General features: G+C 38.4%; 1 long non-coding RNA gene across 2 annotated transcripts in view; it reads right to left on the bottom strand.

Annotated features, from left to right (window-relative positions):
• Positions 1–629: 629 nt before the first annotated feature.
• LOC130553608 (uncharacterized) overlaps positions 630–21,372 on the bottom strand; it is a 28,213-nt gene continuing 7,470 nt past the window's right edge. The window contains exons 2-4 of one of the 2 annotated variants that reach the window (XR_008962878.1): positions 16,900–16,956; positions 6,406–6,522; positions 630–6,116 (exon numbers count right to left, since the gene is read on the bottom strand). This is a non-coding gene — a long non-coding RNA (uncharacterized LOC130553608). The remainder of the gene's footprint in view (positions 6,117–6,405; positions 6,523–16,899; positions 16,957–21,372) is intronic. The other variant, XR_008962879.1, reaches the window with a different exon arrangement.

Genomic DNA, 21,372 nt, shown 5'->3' with positions numbered 1-21,372 from the left:
ATTAGTTTGTTTAGACACTCAATTAGCCCAGCCAAGCAAAGAGAGAGAGAGAGAGTGAGAGAGCGCAAGTAGACTGATAAGGACAAAAGTGTACAATAAATAAATGTGGGACTATGTTCTCTCTTCCTTTCTCTGCATAACATGTCTCTGATGTGACATTCAACTCAACCTTTGTGTTTTATAGAAAAAGGGAAAATCAGACTGAATTAAAGGGATAGTTCACCCAAAAATGAAAATTCTGTCATGAATTACTCGCTCTCTAGTTGTTCCAGATCTGTATAAATGTCTTTGTTTGGTTGAACACAGAGAAAGACATTTGGACGAATGCTTTTAACCAAACAGTTCTTTGACTACCATAGTAGGAAAAATGACAATGGTAGTCAAAAGTGCCCCAGAACTGTTTGCTTTCCTACATTCTGCAAAATATCATATTTTGAACAGAACAAAAAAAATCTAATATAAGTATAATATAGATATGTATGGTAGTCAGTGGGGTCCAAGAACTGTTTGGTTACAAGCATTCTTCCAAATATCTTTCTCTGTGTTCATCAGAACAAAGACATTTATACAGATTTGAAACAACTTGAAGGCGATGACATGATGACAGAATTTTCATTTTTGGGTGAAGTATCCCTTTAAGTTAGTATGTACATCAGATTTCCTGCCACTGGTGCTTTATTTACTTGGTGTTGCATTGGATTAGCAACCAATGATACTTATTAATAAAAACGTCCTTAAAAATACCCTCAATCTAATCCACCGAGCACTCAGTGTAAATGTACCTCCAAGGACCTTCTTAGGCAACATCCTAATTGAAATGGAACCTCATGTGTGACTGATTTGAAACACTCTGCATAGACAACAACATTAAACGTGTTATATAGCAAAGTGCACAAGAGACTTTCATCACATTTGATTTCAATAGATTTTGCATTAGCATGTAATATGGGAATTACCATACATAAATAGCAGACACATTTTTTGTTGTCTAAATAATACAATATTTATTATATGGGAAATGCTATTTGTCATCTAAACTTTTCAGTACTGAATGAAATATGTGATGAAATGTCTCATCACAATACATTATTATCATTCACAAAGTATACCAAAAAAAAGAATTTGGTAAAAATTTGCTGTCTTAGGAGGCAGTGTACTTACGTTGCCAACGTTGCCAACTTTTTGGAAGATGTCTTAAAATACTCCTTTTATAGACAGCTCAAACTCAAGTCTTACGAACAAAGCTTTGTTTGTAAGTTCTATTGATAAAGCATATACACACATCTAGCCTCATTTCAATTGAATTTCAAATGGTGCTTCCCTTTAACTTGCATAAAAATATCACAATACTAGAGAGCGCATGTGTGAGCTGTAATCTTGAATACATCTGCCCAGCTGTAGCCCCGCTGCTGGAACATGCTGTATGGTGGCATGTGATTACCTAAAACAAGGGAACGAGAAATCAGATTAGCATGGTGAGTGTAATGAAAATGCTACGGCATTTTCCATCAACATCCGCTGCTCTTTATTGGGAAAAGATGCTTGGCCATGTCACGCAGAAAGAGTTGGCACCAGACCGCAAGCAGACCCCTGGAGATACAGCTTTATCCAAAAACACTATGAAAAGATCAGCCTTGTCTTGTTAAGTCCCTCGGTTTATATTTGATTTATTATAACTCTTTCCTCTACGCGTGACTGTTAATGACAGCCCACGGTCAGAAACCATCAATTTTGATAATAAAGAATGATGTGAACAGTCATGCAAACAATGAAAAGTTTAAGATGCATATTGGGAACATCAGTGCATGACATAACATGAGGTAACAATCATTCTCAATGTCCACACATTCATATCGTATGATAGATATGTTTTCTCTTTAGTTCGTGTTTGAAAACTGCATAAAGCAGATTCCAGATATAACACGCGGCATGAGTTTTATAGTACGGTTCAGGTGGGGTAAGTCTAACTTGGATTTTCTGACTGAACTACTCCACTTTTGGCGAATGTGTTGTGTATATTATGCTCATTGAATTCTGTTTTGCTATGTTAGATGTGTTTTAGATGACTGTAGCAAGCTGATGCATGAATTCCCTGTGTTTAGTGCAGGCTGTGGGGAACAGATATAGACACGTAATTGTGTTTTACGGTCATGTGTCATTTTGATTGACAGCTACAGCCGGCTTTCCTGGATGCCTCGTGCAAAGTGCATACAGTCACAGACTTGCCTCACACATCAATTATGGACATGTGCCTGTTTAACTAATAACACCACAGATATTCTGCGCATCAGAGGTACACACGAACACGCGCGTGCACGTCTGTGCACTCTTTCAATTTGTCACATCACATTTGCTAAAATGATGCCAAAAACACGGCAGTTTCTTTCTGTCTGTCTTTCCTCCTTTGTGTCTTTACTTTCTGTGCCCATATACCACATGATACAAATGGAGGAGGGAAGGATCTGCAAGGTTTTGACTCACTGCCCCAATAACTCGCCAAGGAGACTCATAAGAGGCTGCTAATGGACTAAGCCCCCAAATGCTTGTCACACAAACATTTCTGCTGTCACAGCACTTTATAACAGAGAAAGAGAGGGAGAGATGTGTAACTAGACTATTGGCGCTCCCTCTTTGTGCTTGTGTCCTAGCAACACGTCACAGTTTATTTTGGCCTGCTCTGCACGAATATGAATTGAAGATGAATGGTATTTACCCACAAATTGCATCAGTGGGTAATAGAATTTCTTAATAGTCAAGCTTTGACTTTCAGTTTGAACACAAGCCACTCGTGTCTGTGCCACATCGCTGATTCATGTTGCCCTTAATTATGTCATATTAATAGACCGAATATTGTGTGGGGATACCATTAACCTTTTATGTCATTTTGATTGTCTTTTTTGATATTATTTAATTTACATTTACACATTTGGCAGCTTACTGTGCATTCAGAATATTTATTTTATCAATACGTACAGCTGCTGAAAAAAATAAGACACCATTTTAAAGATCATTTTTGGTTTTTCTGAATTGACTATTTATAGGTATGTGTTTAGGTTAGATTATCATTTTTGTTTCATTCTGTAAACAACTAACATCATTTCTCCCAAATTTCAAATAAAAATATAGTTTCTATTTGCATTTAATTTCAGGAAATAAAAACAGAAGAAAAATGTCAAAATACAAACATAAACATAAAAGATGCTCTGTATTTTTTCAGAACTCAAACACGGCAAAGAAAACAAGTTCATATTCACTCTTAAGCAATATAACAATATTTGTACATGTACAGCATTTAGGAAAGGGTCAACAATATTTTTATGTGATAACCTTGATTTTTATCACATTTTTTATGTGTCTTGTCATGCTGTCAGTGTTTCACACTGCTGTTGGGTGGCTTGATCTCACTCCTGAGGTTTGATTTTGTTGAAATTCAACAGACACTGGACTGGGATGGCCACAATACATCTAGAAATGCTGATTAAATAAAAATATAATTATATTATATATTATTACTATATATTGCCTGGGAACGGACTACTTGCACGTAGCCTTGTGACGTACTTCTGACTTGAAATCTAAAAAAAAAAAAAAAAAAATATCTAAATCTAAATCGTACGGCTCACTAGGTTCGGGTTATATGCATTTACAATGGGTTGTTTCTGCCTATGAAACCTAAACTGTTCAAATTAAGATTTTTACGTACATACATTATCAGCACCATAAGAAATATTCTAGGTACATCACTAGGTACATCCTCTTCAAAAGAACTGAGAAGACTGCTGCAGGGTGCATACAACGGCTTTATTATTCCGGAGTTGAGTGTACTTTTATCAAATATATTAGGAGGTGAACTTCTGCTAATTTAAGATCTGTCATAAAAACTAGCATGTTAACGTCACAAACAGGATTTATTGTTTTTAATTAAGTGACCGCCCTAAAAATAGAAATAATCTACCATGATCTCTGCATGTAGATACGCTGAACACTGTTACCGGAAATGACTGAGCAGCATCGAGGAGAACATGGAAGTAGTCGTCCGTTTGAATGTTGAGCAACAAGAAGAATTTTAGGGCAAAGGTTCTGTGCTTTAATTCAAAGAAAGCATTTGTAGCTGAAAGGATCTGGAAGGACAGAAGAGAATGAGTCTGCGGTGAGAGGAGAGAGGGAATGAAGCAAACTTGTAGAGATTTGCTTTGCTGTGGGATCAGATGTTGGCTGTCCCCAAAGGTCCAGATATTTGCTGCTTGGCATAATTCCAAACAAATTGTTCCGCACTGGTAATGGAGATGCTCCCAATTCCCCTCAGACCTCAAGCACTTGTAACGCTGCGCTGCGCACTTTGGGCCGTCCTTCAAAAAAGCTTAACCAGACGGGACTTGTTTGCTGTCCCACCACCCTGTCTCCCCTCCTTCACACACTTGCATGCTTACATGCTCAACCACTACAGCCCTGGTGGACTGAATTATTCATGCATATCTTCAAATGTGTTCATTGTGTTTCACAAGTCAAATGGGGAGTTTTGTGAGAGAAGCGGATGCAGAGAGAAATATATATGTGTGCTTATGGAAATGTTCAGAGAGTGATCTGAATATTTTTTTTTACTAATACTAGGTATTCCGGAAGTGATGTCATTATTAGTTTCGAAGTTGCCCGTCATTCTCAGATGCCTCAATAAGTTACATAACTCAACGTGTGTGCTAAAAGTAGATGTGACCTTAGGTTGTGTTAACCTGATAAGATCTTAATATAGCAGCGAGATCATAAATAAGCTTTAGACAGCGATAGTGCTTCAGCTATAACCAATGGCCTTTAAAACACAAACAAAACTTCACAGGAGAACATGCCTATGGTGCCTTTGCTATAACTGTTTGGATTTTTTGGTGGGCCAAACTGACATGCACACAAACCATTTCTGATGTTGAACATTTCACAAGACAGGCTTTTAGGCCTGGCAGCATGACAGTTGAGGGAATAGACTGTGCATGAGGGGGGTTGAGGGCTAACCATGCAACTTTAAAGAGACAACACAATGCAAGAACAGTTTGTTTTCTGAAACAGACAGACAAAAGCAGAAGAGAGCAAGAAAGACATTCCATTTTCTTTTCACATTTACAAGCCAAGCTATGAAGTCCCTTTTGACGTTCTCCATCAGCGCTCTGTATCTGCCCAATCTTTTGTTGGCGCTCTTTACGTTCTGAGAAACTACCACATTTTATGCTCATTTAGGAACATTTGTTTCACTGGAAATGCCGTTGCTCTTTCGTTTAGTCAATCATCAAGCATAAAATTGACTTTTGCTTTATCGTGGGATTGTTTTACAACAGAAATGCGGGTACATTTTAATGCCATTAAACCCTCTCAAAAAAAAAGAAAAAAGAACAGAAACATAATAAAAATCAACGCAGCTCTGATTTGTGGACTGTAATGTCGCAGTCCTCTCAGGGCAATTTGGTTAGCCGTGTCTGAGAGGACCGGGCCCAGTTCCTTCCAGCTGCTCCAGCAACAACAGAAAAGGCAATAAAAAGCATTCATCAAAAAGCCTCAGTGAGTGGGGCAATTCATTCAGAGGCCGGGGAAGAGAAATATCATCAATATTTGACATTGTTTTATGGAGAAGCCACTTGATTTTATCCCATGACGCCCAAAATGACCACCAGCAATCAATTACAGAGCTCAAAAATTGTGTGCATTTCTTATTTTAGGGGGCTGGTCTCTGTTGTCATTCTTTTCAAACATATTTTAGTCATTTCACCATAAACAATGTGGTCTGCGCGGAAAAACTCTGTCAGACCGGTCGAGATCCGAGTCCGGGCCAAGTGCGTCACGGCCAAGTTTGCGGTTACAGCGGGTCCCTGGGAGGCAACGACGAGTGTGATTTGTAGCCGCAGAAGACTAATGAAGTGGTCGGCATGCCACCCGGCTTCTTTTGCAAGATCAATTCGGTGGCGTGCGGCAGCAGCATGTTTTATGAATGATGGAGACCTCCTCAGGCCATCCATATACCTGAGCCTCCGTGTCACTGCGGGCCCCCTCTGCACCAGGAGGCAGGGAAGTGGCCATTCTTCTTGTTCGCAACACAATACATTATTGCGAGCAGGCTGCATCAACACTAACTGCTGAGAAAGACAGAAAATAGTTAATGACTTCGTGATCTCCTCCTGGAAGCATTCAAAGCGAGCGCTCAAGTGATATTCCAACATACAAATGGCATCATCACAGACAGGTCTTTGAGAAGATAGTCATTACTTGAGTCCAGCTAGCAGCAGGTGACTGCCATCTCTAGAGAGCGTTCGCTTTTAACGCCAAATGAATTCAAAGAAGGATTTTTAGATATTCACTCCTCTGACCTTTGATCGCTGCGAGACGGAGATTTTATGCATGTGTTTGTGTAATGAGATAGTTTACCATATTTAATTCAGCTTGGTGTTCTTAGGATCCGCAGGGTAATGGCGTGTTTGTCTGGGTGATTAAGTGCTACCTCTTTTCTGGTGACATTGTTGAACCTCGCCATAAAATAGGTTGCTGAGGAAAAAAGAAGGAAAAGCAATCGGACTCGATATCATTTTATCATGTAAAACACCCTCATTATAATTAGCATGCTTTCTGCGGGGGAAATGTAAAACGGTGTTTTAAAAGCGAGAATCGACGCCCTGTGCCTCGTTCGGGCGGACCACTCCAGCGAGCGTGTGTCAATAAGAAGGATCTGACGCTGGGTTTTATTGTGTTGGGAGATCATAGTGCAGAGCTCATCTGAGGCATCGATGGCATTTTGAAAGGAGAACATCGTACATAAAGTTGTCATGAATGCAGCCTCCTGCGGAGAGGTTGAAAGGAAAAAGTAGAACACAATGAATAGTTGCCAGAGTTTTGTGAAAGCGATGAAATTTACAGGCCTTCCTTTATTTTTTCTCAGATTAAAATGAAAAAAAAGTGTGAAGGAAGGAAAAAAGAATGAGAGTTACAGATACGGAGAGAGGCAGAACAATACATGTACTTTTAATCGGAACTTTGTGATTGATTGACTGGCTCTGTCTTTAAATCAACCCGTCCCTGACAGTAGTCTTCTTTTATTATAATCCGTGTGTCAGAAGCGAGCAGGATATGAAGACAGTGACGAGGAGAGAAGCATCTCAGCCGGTTACAAATGGAGCCGAGACGCTCTGACGCTGCAGCACCTGGCTCAATATGAGTTTTTCATGTGCCTTCTTATTTCACTTCAGAACGAGGCGAGAAAAAAGGATTATGAGCTGATGATTGTTTCAGATATTCAGCGAGGGAAAAATCCGGCTAACTTATCAATAAACGTAATCGAATGGGATGGTGATGTGCCAATAGCGGCTGCCTAGACATCACAGGAGTGTTTAATATTAGATGTTTCTCAGGTACTGTGTTCTTCTAAGGAGAAACTAGAGAGAGATGTGAATATCTAACCAAAATTGGGTACAGGTGCAGGACACAATTCAGCAAACATTAAGAAGAGGGTAAATAGGTCCCATTTAACAAATATACAGATGTACAGTTGTTTTTCATAAAAATGTTTCCTCACATAATTTGGCAAAAAATTTGAAAGCAACCAACAATTAGATTCCTGATTTTTACACGACACCTCAATTTGTTCTTGTTTATGAATTTATGAAGCACAAGCCAACATTTATTAGCTTAAAATGTATCCAAACCATGCCCATATAAGGACTTCCTTACCGTCTCTCTTTTACAGCTATTTTTAACTTATGCACACGTTCTTTCACTTTCTGAAATATTACATTCAAGTAATACATTACAATATTACAAATATTACATTACAATAAAACATGATGTTTGAAAAAAGATTTACTGTCAGTTTAAATTTTTATAGCATTATTAAATGTACTGTGTTATTTAAGGCGACCGAAAGTCTGACTTTTTTATATAGGGTTTGAGTTATAATAATAAATAATGAATCATGATTGTTCTTGATGTACTGATATAATTAGATTTAACCTTAAAAAAAAAAATAATAATAATTAGAGCACTATTTTAAATGTGCAAAAATGTACTCCATTAATAATTTGACATGCAGCTGTGACATGTCCACGCATAAGTTTAGTCTGTCGTATTCCAACTACAATGCATTACGCAAATATATCCACAGTTTTGATAAGTACAAGCTTGCAAAGATTTGAAGTCACACTTGTGTTCACCTCTTCCCACCTGCAAAAAAAGACCATCTGCTCTTCATGCATGATGAACTGAGTGCATCAGCTCAACTGAAGGCAATGTTTTTTGGTGAGGATACATACAATAAACTTCAATCAAACATGCATTCTCTTCATGTGATATTGCGAACACACAAGCCCATACCCACAAAAGTAATTTACCGGAAATCGTTCAGCGCAGGCATACACACACACACATTCTCATGTAGTGGGTCTACATGCTCTGGCTCAATCGCACACATGCTTGCAGGCAGGCACGCACACAGCTGAAAGTAGTCTCAGGGTGAGATTGACCATGAGATAACTCTGCAAGAAAGAAGCCCTCTCTTGTTCCCTAGAGTGTTCTACATTTATTTTCCTTTATATATTATTCAAGTTAAAATAATTAATTCAGGATATTAAATCAAGATGTTGGAAATCAATCCAAACTCTGTCTCGGTCTGGATTTCATTACAGTGCTGCGACTGACACTGGTTAAGCGGGGCTTTGCTTCACATGCACGCCGAGCTGTTACGTGGCATCCGATTGGTTGGTTAAACAATCTTTTTTAACTGTCAGAGTACTTGCATGTAATCTGATTGGCGAATGGAATTATTTTGGCATAATTTCAATTGGATGTTTCATGTCATTCAGAAGAAAACATTGCTTTGGTGGTAAAACGTACGACTGGTTCCCTGAGTGTATGTGTATTATATATAGCTTGATGGCATGTGGTGGTCTTCTGACATGAAGAGGCTAAGTCACCTTGCTGCATTTTTAGTCCAATGTAAATTCATGTTCCAGTTCCATTTTTAATTATCAGTTTCTAGGTTAAAGGCATATGGAACAGTCTTTACATTACTCTTGGGGACCATCAACAAGCAACTCACAATAGATAGTTTTGCTTATATTAACATACTTTGTTAAATCAAAGCCACATCAAGGTCTCATCAAGTTTTTCCTTCACATTTTTCTCATTGCTTCAGGAGAAATAACCACATTATTTTAATAAAAATATCTCTTGTATGTTATAATCTTTACATATTTTTACAGTTGTTATTTTAAAACTAATACTAACTTTTTGGTCTGTTTTTGTCTTTCTTCCTGTAGAGCTGCTTTGAAACAATGCAACATTGTAAAAAGCGCTATATAAATAAACTGAATTTAATTGAAATTAAGTTTTACATTTATGCATTTGACAGTGATTTCTATCAAAAGCAACTTAGAAGCTACTAATTTTAGCCTACATGTACATACAGTACATGTGTTCCTTGGTAATCCAACCCATGACTTTAGCATTGTTAGGACCATGGCTACCAGGAACACCTAGCAATTTTTCACCTTTTATTTGTAACATATTTGGTCACATATTCGGGCCATTATTAACAAATTATTGGTAAATACATCACAGTAGCCCTTTGGTTCACCTGGACACCTGCACTGTAAAAATGAATTTTACTGTTATTTTTCTACATCGTTTTGAAATACGGTCGAAAATGTCAAATCATAGAAAAGATTGCAAATTTACAAAAGAAACATGGAAAACGTGTAATTTTACAGAAGAAAAATGTTATTTTATTGTATATTTCTGGCACCCCAGCTGGCGGAAAAATTCAGTTTTTTATGTGTGTGTTTGTTGGATTGGTTAGTTTGACGTGTTATCAAACTCAGGTTCAAGCCATATGCAATCGTACCGAAACCACAGATCATCATTTTAAGTTTATTCCTTTTCAATCCCATTTGTGAGACATGATAGCTGCATTATCACATTGACAGGGTGCTTGTGCAATCACATCGGCATGGGGCTGCTTCTTTTCCCGTGACTTGTCACCTGCTTTTCACCATTTCCCCAACACATTACACCACTTTTTCAATGAGAATACAGCTCAGTGAGAATACAGTAAACTCAAGAGAGGCAAAAACTATATCCAGTGGTCTGGCTGTTAGACAGTATCACATAAATTCACTATTTTGTAGTAGAGTCGTTTTCACTTCCTTCCTTTCCTTCTGACAGAAAACATGCCTGATATAGCATTATGTTTTCACATGTCTTGTTTGTTTCTAAAACCCCCTGTTAAATTGTAACATTAAATTAGAAGATTAGAATACTAAATCTGGGATTCTGAATCCCTAGTGCTGTATATTGTATCATTTATGTTTCTCCTTCACTGTCTCCCCTAGAAGACACGCTGGCTACTGGCTTTATGGGAAATCCGCTCTCTATCCCGAACGTCTGTCTGAATCAATACTCTTGTGAGATGACACCACAGTGAACTTATCCTATTTTATGTTGATGGCTAGCTAATTTTGGAATGGCGACATGTTTCTTTTCCTCCACCGACAGACGTGGTATAATTTTGTGGTAAAAACGTCAATCAGGCGGCAGGATGCTTTGGGTGTTCTGGGTGAATTTATTGATGGAAAATGTATCTATATACTGTTTGAGACACTCTTAACCCCAAATCTGGATGTTGGTGATAATTCCCGGTTGTTAAAGTGACACCGCACAGTGGCCCTCCATGAATGTAGAGGCCGGCTCTGCCTATTAGTGTGCAGTATTTCACACACAGACTCACACATGGGGACGAGCTGAGTGAGACCTGGGTCAACACAAACACGCAATAACTAAGAGTACATACAGATGTGCGCACACACACATATAAAGTATAGATTATCCAGGGATCAGCAGGAAGCATGTAGCTACATCCCACATAAATATATAGGAACAACAAAAGACTTCATGAACGTTATGCAGTTGCGATAAAGGTTATTTTGGAGCTGTGTGAAGCACACTGACTGGATTGGATTTATACAATCATTTATACAGTTGTCTGAAGTGTAAAAGCATTGGTGTACCCGTAAGCCAATCACATAACGTTTGGTTATGACGTATGTTATGCACCGGCTCAGCCGCCTCGAACTTCCGCTGTAAACACAGGTATGCGGCGAAAACAAAACCATCGAGCGAAATACCGGAATGAAGATGGCTGTGAACGACTTTTGCAGATTATGTGAAGTACATCTACGCATCCACGGTACAATTAGTGCATCTAAACTAATATTTGACAGTAGAGACAAACAAGAACATATTTGCAGCCAACTGTCAAAGTCAGGATTAGTTCTGTTAAACACAGCTCTTCATTCATTTCGAGTCTGTCGGAAATGCTGCAACTTAATTTAATGCAACTTAAAAGTGCCGGGAATATTCTCCACAACAGAGCGAATAGCATGCCGTGTCTCCATGTCCGCTGTCGTTTTAGATTTCCCTAACCTAAACTACAATCTTAAATTCGGCGCTTAGCGTCTACGTCACGGCTCTCAGCCCGCTCTCTGTTCGTTGGTTGGACGGCTGGTGCGGAGCCGGAGATAATCTGGTTTGCTATATCAGACTGAGTACAGAAGTGAACTGAAATTGAGCGGAAGTACGAAGTCTGACGTAGTTAGGCTAGTCAATATCTGTCACAGACATCAAAGTGAATAATAACCCTAATTAATACCCATTGGCAATTTCAGATCGTCGTATAGTCTGATCTTGAATGCTGTAAATGGAGCTAAAGTGTTGCTCTGGATGGTACTTGATTTCTGGGTTTGCAACAAAATGTTTTGGATGTTGAAGTGTGTGTAAATGAGATGGCAATGTGGGTCAGTGCTCGACAGCACTCTCATACACTCACACGCTCTCAGACGCACAAAACATAAGCTGGTTTTCCGATCACGTCAGAAGCAGTAGTTAAAGCCTGTGACACTGAAGGAGCTGTCAAAAGGGTCTGGACTTATTTCATGTAAGGTACCCTAGCCATTAGCTCACACTGACCTTTCCTGCAATTTCCTTCTGTCAGATTCACAACACTCTCGTGTGTAGACTCTGAGTGTGTGAGTGTGTGTGTGTGCTTGGGTGTTTTTTGTGATTCCACGAGAGATTTTTATTTTATGAAAAAAGAAAAATCTGCATTAAAATGCTGCTAAAATTGATCTCAAAAACATGTTTGTCAACACATTTCCCTCTCTTCTCAAACATATGTGCTTACACACCAGTTTGCGCTCTCGCACGGCAGATGCAAACATGCACATGTGTCTATTCTTCTAATCCTTAGTAATTGGAAATGAATTCAACGGCCGTCCAGAGAAATCGATAAAGAATTAATGAAAGTTAAGAGGGAGTCATTAAAAGCAATAAAGAGAGAGGTTATGATGGCATCAGTGGCAGACGGAGACATTTGGGAGAGGGGTGAGGTACTTGCGGGTTTGTCGTTTCTGTGATTATATGGTTCATTTCGTGAACAGTTTTATATTTATAGTTCTTAAATAGTGTGATAATATTTTTAAATTATGTATATATTTATATTGATCAGGTATATAAAAAATGTCAGCTCGAGTGCTTGCTGTCATACATCAAAATTCTGAAATTCATATTATTTTTCAAATGAATCCTGTTCACTTAAACGGTTATGCTGATAACTTCCACTGAAAACTGTTTAAAATAAAAGATTTGCATTTTTTTCACAAATGGAGTCGTTTGAACCCTGCATATTAGATATAGTCGATATAGTTCAGTATAGGCAATCGAGTACCGCACAGACATACCAGCGAACCGCCCGACACACAGAGAGTATCACAGCCTTGATGTTCACCTACCATTCACCCAGGCCATAAAGCTGACAGACTGAGACAATACAGCCACTGGCGTCTGCGCTGGGATAATAGAGAATGGGCAGTAGCTGGCGGTAATATTGTTGGATAAATGATTATTGATTAGATAAAGGTTGAGATAATCATTAGCCTTTATCCGTTTCACTCAGTATATCTGACCTTTCTGCCTCTCTCTCCCCCTTCATACTGGAGTTATCCGTATGACGGTTTGATCATCTGTGTCACACACACAGTGGGGTGAGAGAATAGAAAGAAGATAAAATCACAAGTGTTTTACTGTCTGTAGGATCATCTGTTTGATTACTTAGATTCTCTCTCTCTCCTGCAATGTTACAGAATAGGGTCATATGAGTTATTTTTATTGATTCAAGTGTTATGTTCCTAACACTAGCATAGTTTACTTAATTACACTTGGGTCTGAATCTGAGAGAGTAGACCCGGACGCTGAAAGCAATTGACGTACTCACCAAAGCAAACAGATCCATAATAAACCCACTGGGGACACTATAACATCTTTGTATCTATTGTATGTGTGCATGTGCGTGTGAAGACACACGACATAGAAGAACCTGGATTTAATGGAATTACAATATACAAGGACATATTCTGCTTAATTAAGGACTATATTTACAGCTACAGTATGTATACAGTCAACGTATTGTGCTGACACATTCATAAATAAAGATAATGACATAATTGGCAAGAAAATGAGGTGGGGTGTCATTTCAGTGTTTTGGAAATTTACATTTATTGAATTGATATAGCAGCATATTTGACCCCACTCTTCATTTAATTGTATTGACTATCCCTGACATGCCTGCTGATACACGTCTTTAAATATACAAAAATCCTAAATTTTCTCAAATAAAATATATGTGTTTATCCATTTATTTTTAACCGCTTGTGTGAAAAAGGAGAGCATATAAAGCTCTCTGCCTGCATTATAACACATTACACTATAGGTCCTATGGCGGCTCTATTTATTGAATTTCCCTCTTAATAGCCAGTTAAGCAGCAGCAGACCCTGGCTAACATCTGGCTGCAATCAGCAGAGGAAATCCGCTTCTTTGCCTTTTGTTCTATTTATTCACAAACCCATGCTGGAATTGCAGTGTTTATTTAAAGTAATACTGCCCGTACAACTACTGTACAGAGAGACATTTGGACGTTTTTACACAGAATTACATTTCCTAAACAATTGTCGCTTACAATGCCTGTGGTTAAGCTGTATTGTGGGGTTGTGGCTTTAATGTTTTGCATGAACAGAATTCTAATTGGGCCAGAGTTTCAGCATTCTGCAGTCAGTGTATCAGACACAGGAAGCATTAAAGGCTCCAAAGGAAGTGCTATGATTCATAGGTTACCTCACAGGATTGCAAGGCAATTGCTAAATGCCACACTTCTCATACACTGTGCCTGTGTGTGTGTGTGTGTGTGTGTGTACTTGTACATCTATATTTGTGAGGACCGGTTTGAGTTGTAGACCAGCGGTGTGAGGACAATGAGAGTAAAGTGAGGACATTTTGGCCGGTCCTCACTTCTAGAGACCCCTTTAAAGGGCTGTTTGAGGGTTTAGGTTATAATTAGGTTTAGGGTAAGGGTTATGGTCAGGCATGTAGTTCTGATGGCTAGAGATTGCATTGCGTCAATGTATGTCCTCATAAAGATAGCTGCGCAAATGTGTGCGTGTGTGTGAGACTGGCTTTATCACGCATCTGCTACAGTTTACATGTAGTTCGGGGATTGTGGACAACAGTGAAAATTGTTTCTCGTACAAGCCCTCTGAATATCTGTGTTATCATTTATTAATGCTGACTTAAATGTGTTTTTAATAACAAAGGATGTTTGATCAAAAAAAGCAAAGGTCACAACTTCAGAACGGCTGATCCTCACTTATAGAATTACCGTAATGGATTACGCAATATCTTGTAATGGAAAACATTAATTTATAAACATTTTCGATCATTCCAAAATGAAAAAAGACACTCCACCAGAAATGCCAAATCTGATTTAGTTTTTATTAACACTTTTTGAGTACAACAGTGACTTAGTAAAAGAAAAAGAAGAAAACACACACACACTGATCCAGAACATTATGGAGTAGAATTTCCAAGAAAGGCAACACATATGAATGTTTTTGACAGACAGGTCAGAGCTTTGGCCGCAGGAAAACATAACCAGTTCAAACGTTTCTTCGTGGTGATAAAAACCATATGGATGTCAGTTACACAGCTTAAATAAGCATTTACACAACTCACAGGCCAGCTCTGCACACCCGGCTGACTATGAAAATAATTAGTGCGTGTGCTGGAGCTCTTGTGGTGGCTAAGCTCACAGCTAACAACCCCCTGAAGAGCTTCTGTGTAAGCCCCCTCAAGGCCTGTGTGTATGGAGAGTCTAGTGGGACAAACAACCGTGGCTTTTCATATAATGAGAGGTTTGTTGATAAGAAATGTATGATCATTATAATAATAATTGTGTTTTATAGACTTAAATTGGCTTAAAGAGGAATGCACAGTGTGCATGTAGGGTATTTCACTTCCTGTCTGTCAATAAATATTAAGTATGAACAGGAAGTGCATAAACTTCTGTGAAATTATATAGGTTTCAAAATACGCGTGTTCATGCACACACACGCACCTACACACGCACACAGGTTTGTTTGACTATACTAGTGAGGACATTACATAGACTTCCATTGATTTTATATCAGGCTTATGATATATTCTATCCCCTATCCCTAACCCTTAACCTAATAATCACAGAAACATGTGCACTCTATTACATTTAAAGAAAAACACTATTTGAGCGAATTATGAGCCCTTTTATTTAGTGAGGACCAGTAAAATGTCCTCACAAGTGGGTTCACACGTATTTCACTGTGGTACTGAGGACATTTGGCCCTCACAAATATAGCTAAACCAGTACACACGCACACACACACAAACACACACACACGCACGCACGCCCTTCTGATATTTCCTCCTGCATTACAAAACTAAAAATGAACAAACAAGGTATAAATATACATATAAATATTTTTAAAAAATACAGCAGAGGAAAATTCTAACATTTTGGGTTTGGAAGTCAGTGGGGTTTGTGTTATGTGTCTTTAACTTGTTCCCATGTTTGTCTTTTATAAATCTTGGACTGTGTTAAATTATTGTCACATGCAAAAATGTCACAACGTATCATACTCCATGATGATGGGCATTTCGAGTTTTGTACATGGCTTTTTTGTTGTGATGAATTTTTTTAATAAAACATTAATCATTCTTTTGCCCTCATCATGTATACGTGTCAGTCACTCTCACAACTGTGGCAAAATGTAGGCCAATATACAATGTCCTATTTTCCGCAATCCTTTCCCTTCTATTCCATCAATTCTTACTTTCTTCCATTCCGCAGCTCTGTAAATATTTCAGCTGGTCATCTGGTTGTGTAGTGTGAAGTGTCGTTTAGTCAGGTAGGCCGCCGCAGTAAAGTGCAGCAGGGCTGTTAGACTGTTAGAGGTGAAGAAGAGTTAGGAACAGATGGAAGAGTGTTGCGCTGATGGGATGTGAAAGGGGGAGAACGACAGAGACCGATAACTAATGTGCTTCCTGTGTTCTCCCCTCTTCCTTGTCATCTCTCCATTTCTGGATATGTGTCTGTGTGTGTCCAGCTATGGTAATGTGTGAGGGATGATGAAGACGATGGTGGTGATGTGTCTGCTTGTGTGTGAAAGAGTAAAAAGGTGAGTGAGAGCGATGACGATGAGGAGAGGGAAATGAAAGGTGACTGAAACGTTCACTTAGTAGAGAGAATGATATTAACGGCGGCAGACACCCTTCTACGCGCATCAGCAGCTTGCGTGCTCTTGTCACGTCTGCACGTGGTCGCATTTGCGCATATGGTCCTTCTCGTGTGTAATTTCTCTTCATGTCTTGGTGAGCATGGTATTTGCATGAGCTTTTGGGGTATATGGGTGATTAGATTGATTCTTGTCTTTGCCATAGGTGGAAGAACCATCTGTTTATGGGAGTGACTAAATGAATGTGAACTGAGTGTGAATGTGATGCGCTTTGGCACTGACCTAAATCCAAGATTACATACAGTGTTTTCCATCTCATTCCTCAGGGAGCCCACTCGTCTGAAAAAAAAGAAAAAGAATTTAAAGCAAATTTGTATTTTGATTCCTATGCTGTAAAAATCTGTCTCATGCATTTATTACTTATGTCTACTTGATCTGACATTCAAACACTATTTGTTTGGCTTTAATTGATTCTGTAACGTTAAAATGTTTGACTGAAGAAGACATTTCCAGATTTTTTTTTTCAGTGCAGTGTTATTAAAGGAGTAGTTCGCTTCAAAATGAGCCCCTATTGACTTACCATAGTAGGAATAAAAAGTACTATGTAGGTCAATGGGAGCAAATTTTGAAGTGAACTACTCCTTTAAATGGACAGTCTCGAAATTTCACCCTCCAAATCTGTATAAATGTCTTTGTTCTGATAAATACAGAGAAAGTTATTTGAAAGAATGCTTGTAACCAAACAGTTCTTGGCCACCATTGACTACTATAGTAGGAAAAATAGTCAAAAGTGCCCCAGAACTGTTTGCTTTCCTACATCCTTCAAAATATCTTCTTTTGTGTTCAACAGAAATTTTCCCTACTATGGTAGTCAATGGTGGCCAAGAACTGTTTGGTTACAATCATTCTTCCAATATCTTTCTCTGTGTTCATCAGAACAATGAAATGTATAGATCTGGAACAACCTGAGGGTGAGTAAATGAAGACAACATTTTCATTTTTGGGTGAACTGTTCCTAAAAATACAGAAATCTGTATTATTTATTAAGAAACACAATTAAAGAAACAAAGCAGAAAATAAATATCCCTATTACAATGTACTGTATATTGTCAAGACACAGCAGGCTGCACGTCTGCTAATCGTATGATATAAAAACATATAAAATCTCCCCCTCTATCTGTCTGTTTTGACAGTAAAGGCATTAAGTCACCTCCCACTGGTTCTCCAATGATGTGCAGTGGTGTAAAATTGCTCTGCTGAGAGGTGTGTGGAGCTCTGTTACCTTCTCACCTGATTTTAAAAATAGAGACAAAGAGGTCACAAAGCTGAGTTAATGATATGATTATAGTGTCCACTTAATACTGGTTACCATGGAGCCGACTGCTCGTGGATCATGATCCAAGTCTGAGCGGAGACTGACATCATGATGGAGGCCTTTATTTTTACTCACTGACTGATGGGCAAAGCATTATAATTATAGAGTATTATGAACCATTCAAGGGTTGTCTTGTTTTTTTGCTTGTTTTAGAGATGTATATAAAATTACAGCTTGTGTGTACGCCTGTCAATCTGTAAAGTATGTGGGTTTGAAAAAAATTAAGAAAATGTGTTTAAATGCAGGAATGCAAAGATGAGCTCATGCTTTTCACATTCACCTTTGGGCTTAAAACATTTAGTGTGTCAGTATTATTCAGAGTAGATTTATCAAAGTAATGGCTTTCACTTTGCCTTTAGTTCATTTTGAATGGCCCTGCATTGTGACAAATAACATTTTTAAAGTACAAAAATTCCAAGTAGTCTCTTAATATGAGCTCATAAAAGCCACATTAATAATAAAAAATAGCAAAATGCTATTTAAAATAGTTCTTGATAAAGTATATGATAGCATGTCACACAACACATGAAGAGTATTCCAAATGTTGCCAAAAGGATGCCGAAATACATTTTTGAGAAGGAAAAGAAAAATGTTCAACTTTCAGCACTGCAGAGAAATACCTCACATTAACCCCTGAAATCACAAGCTTTTCTGTTTTTTTTTCAGTCATGAAAAACGACCTAATCAAAATGTAAAGCGCAACTCGCTTTTACAACTAAGTGCTTCTCCCCTTTCTCTCTGAAAAGCCTGGCCTCTGCCCAAGAGAAAGCTAGACTTTTATGTCCAACATTAATTTGCTCAGATCAAACCATTTTGCAGACACTTTGCATGACACTTGGCTAGCAAACACAGCACTAAAGTATAGCTGAACACAGGCCGCAGTACGCCCAGAAAAGCCAGCAGGCTTCATTTCATTAAGTCATTACATAAACAGTGTACCTATTTTCATATATTACCATTGCGTTCATGGTTTTGAATTGTTTGAATGTGTCCACATGAAGATTACACATTTTACGTACAACTAATGTGTCAATTTAATGTGTTCTTCCTGTCTGCGTCCACGGGCTACAGTGCTTCTTCTCCGTAATGAGTATTTATTTTATTTAACATACTTTGTACATTTGCCTGCTAAATTGTGTATGCCATACATTTGACATAAACTTTGTTTTCAGTTCTTTGATCCCCCCGCACCAGAGTATCTTTGATCGGGTGCAAAATGCATCACTTCCTAAATCCTGCCATACAGAGGGCAGTCTAGCAAGGTTGTTGCTAGAACGGATACAGCTACGGCCGGAAGTGGTGCAAAATCTCGCAATATACAGTAATTACAATAAATTACATTAGTTAACGCCTACATCTACCCAAACCCTAAACCTAACCTTAAAATAATGAAAAAATATGAATCAACTGTTTTCAGCGTGACAAAAATTATGCGGTATTGAAGTGCGCATGCCCAGTGGAGGTAGCTGTATCCCTTCTAGTCAAAACCGTCTAGCAGCTCTGTCTTTCCACATCAGATCCTATTTCAAAGGGAAACCCCTCACAGAACACACACATGCACACAAACGCTCGTACACCCGTTATTATTTGCATGCTTTGTATAGCAAAAATAGAACTTACCAGACAAAGAAAGTACTATAAATAACATTTCTTCTTTTTAAGAATATTTATTTTAATTAAATGATAAGTGCTGCAATCACATAATGCTTTTATTACACTTGCCTCTTAAATCAAACTCATCTCCTGTAGGTTCATTACTTGTGTATTTTGAACATGCCCTGCATAACCCATTAGAGGGACGTAAGGAGAATATGTGGATGTGAGGAGTGTTGATTTACGCTGGCAGGAATCATACAGTAGCCAGTTCTCAAGTGTCACTTCTTCTAGCCTTTGTGTTTAGCCACGGGAATGCTAATCATTGGGCTGTAACGGCAAGCCTTTCGGTGCATTCACGTCTCTCTCTCTATAAACTAAGTCACCAAGGGGTCAACAAAATGACAACAGATTTATTTTCAAAAACCATGTGTCATGTCGGTTTAGCTGTGATGTGATTATTGGATTTTTTGAGGTGGATCTTTTGCGGCATCAACTCTGAGAAAGAAATGTGGTGTCTGACCACATTACCACAAGTACATAACTTTCTATAACACTAACTAAGATAAAAGAGTTCTTTTTTTAGTTCAATAAACAAGGTTTCACAAGGTTTTGGGGTTAAGGTCATATGGAACACCATTGTTGTTAAATTATCCACGAACAACAAACACTATATTTATTATAATTTTATTTATTTTTATATTTTATAAAATTTTGGTCTATTAACATACTATTAAGTATGTCACATAGTTCTATCATGCATTTTTATTGGTTTTTTTGTAATATTTAAAAAAATAAAACTGATAACCGCAATAATTACTTGATACTACTAACTAAGAAGGGATGCTGCCTCCCACTGAAACTTTATCCCCTGGTGGGGCTGTTAGACAGCATTAAAATGATTTCATAATGTTTGCTTTGTTTTAATTTCATACAGTCAATTTTTGGGGGAGGAGAAACTGCCTTCCTTGCCTCCTGAGAAACGCCCCTGGTTTCTAAATATATTTATTTTTTATCTCCCTCTCGTCATTAAGCTTGTCATTCCAAGTGTGTGTTTAGAGGTGAAGCTTCTGCTTAGGAGGGCTGGAAACTAGATGGAGCACAGAATGTCAGTGCAAGATAAACACAAGCATAGTGAAGTGGCTCTCACATGCTTGACAAGACACCAGAAAGAGGGGAAGAAAGGTTGATCTTTCAGACCGGTTGTGCTGCACATGCTACCACTCTCAGCTGGTCTGGGCCTGTTTGATCTATCTCAGTCCTTCTCTCCATGGACTGTATTATGAAAGCATCCTAACTCAACCTTGCTTGTAAACATTTTTGTTGTTCTATAATCTCTCATTTCCCCTTTCTCCTTCAGCACACCTCTGTTCCAGTTGTCATTTAAAGTCTTATAATTTCCAGGGTGTGGTCTTTTGACAGGTGGGTGGTGGGAGTTTTGTATGTGTAATGAGGAAAGAAGTGTGACAGAGAGAGGTCGTATCAGCGTTACATCACACCTAATTAATAAAGCAGACCTGCACAAAAGAAAAAAAGTGTGATTAATGGATTAATGTCGCTGCTGGCAAACGGCCGTAGCATTAATGGCCGCATGGGGTAACAACACAAACATACTCTGCGGCTGTCTGTCTCTCTGCATGAACGAATGCGTTCAATTCTTTATAATGAACCAAAAGAAGGGAAAAATTGACAATAAAAAAGCACGTAAGAATGTCAAGGGGAAAAAATGCGAACAGAATACAAAAAGGCAGCAGCTACATTTAAACACCAGTGTAATGACAGCGAGT

The sequence above is a fragment of the Triplophysa rosa genome, linkage group LG1 (genome assembly GCF_024868665.1).
Source record: "Triplophysa rosa linkage group LG1, Trosa_1v2, whole genome shotgun sequence".
NCBI classification, from domain to species: domain Eukaryota; kingdom Metazoa; phylum Chordata; class Actinopteri; order Cypriniformes; family Nemacheilidae; genus Triplophysa; species Triplophysa rosa.
This window is presented reverse-complemented; position numbering and strand designations above follow the sequence as displayed.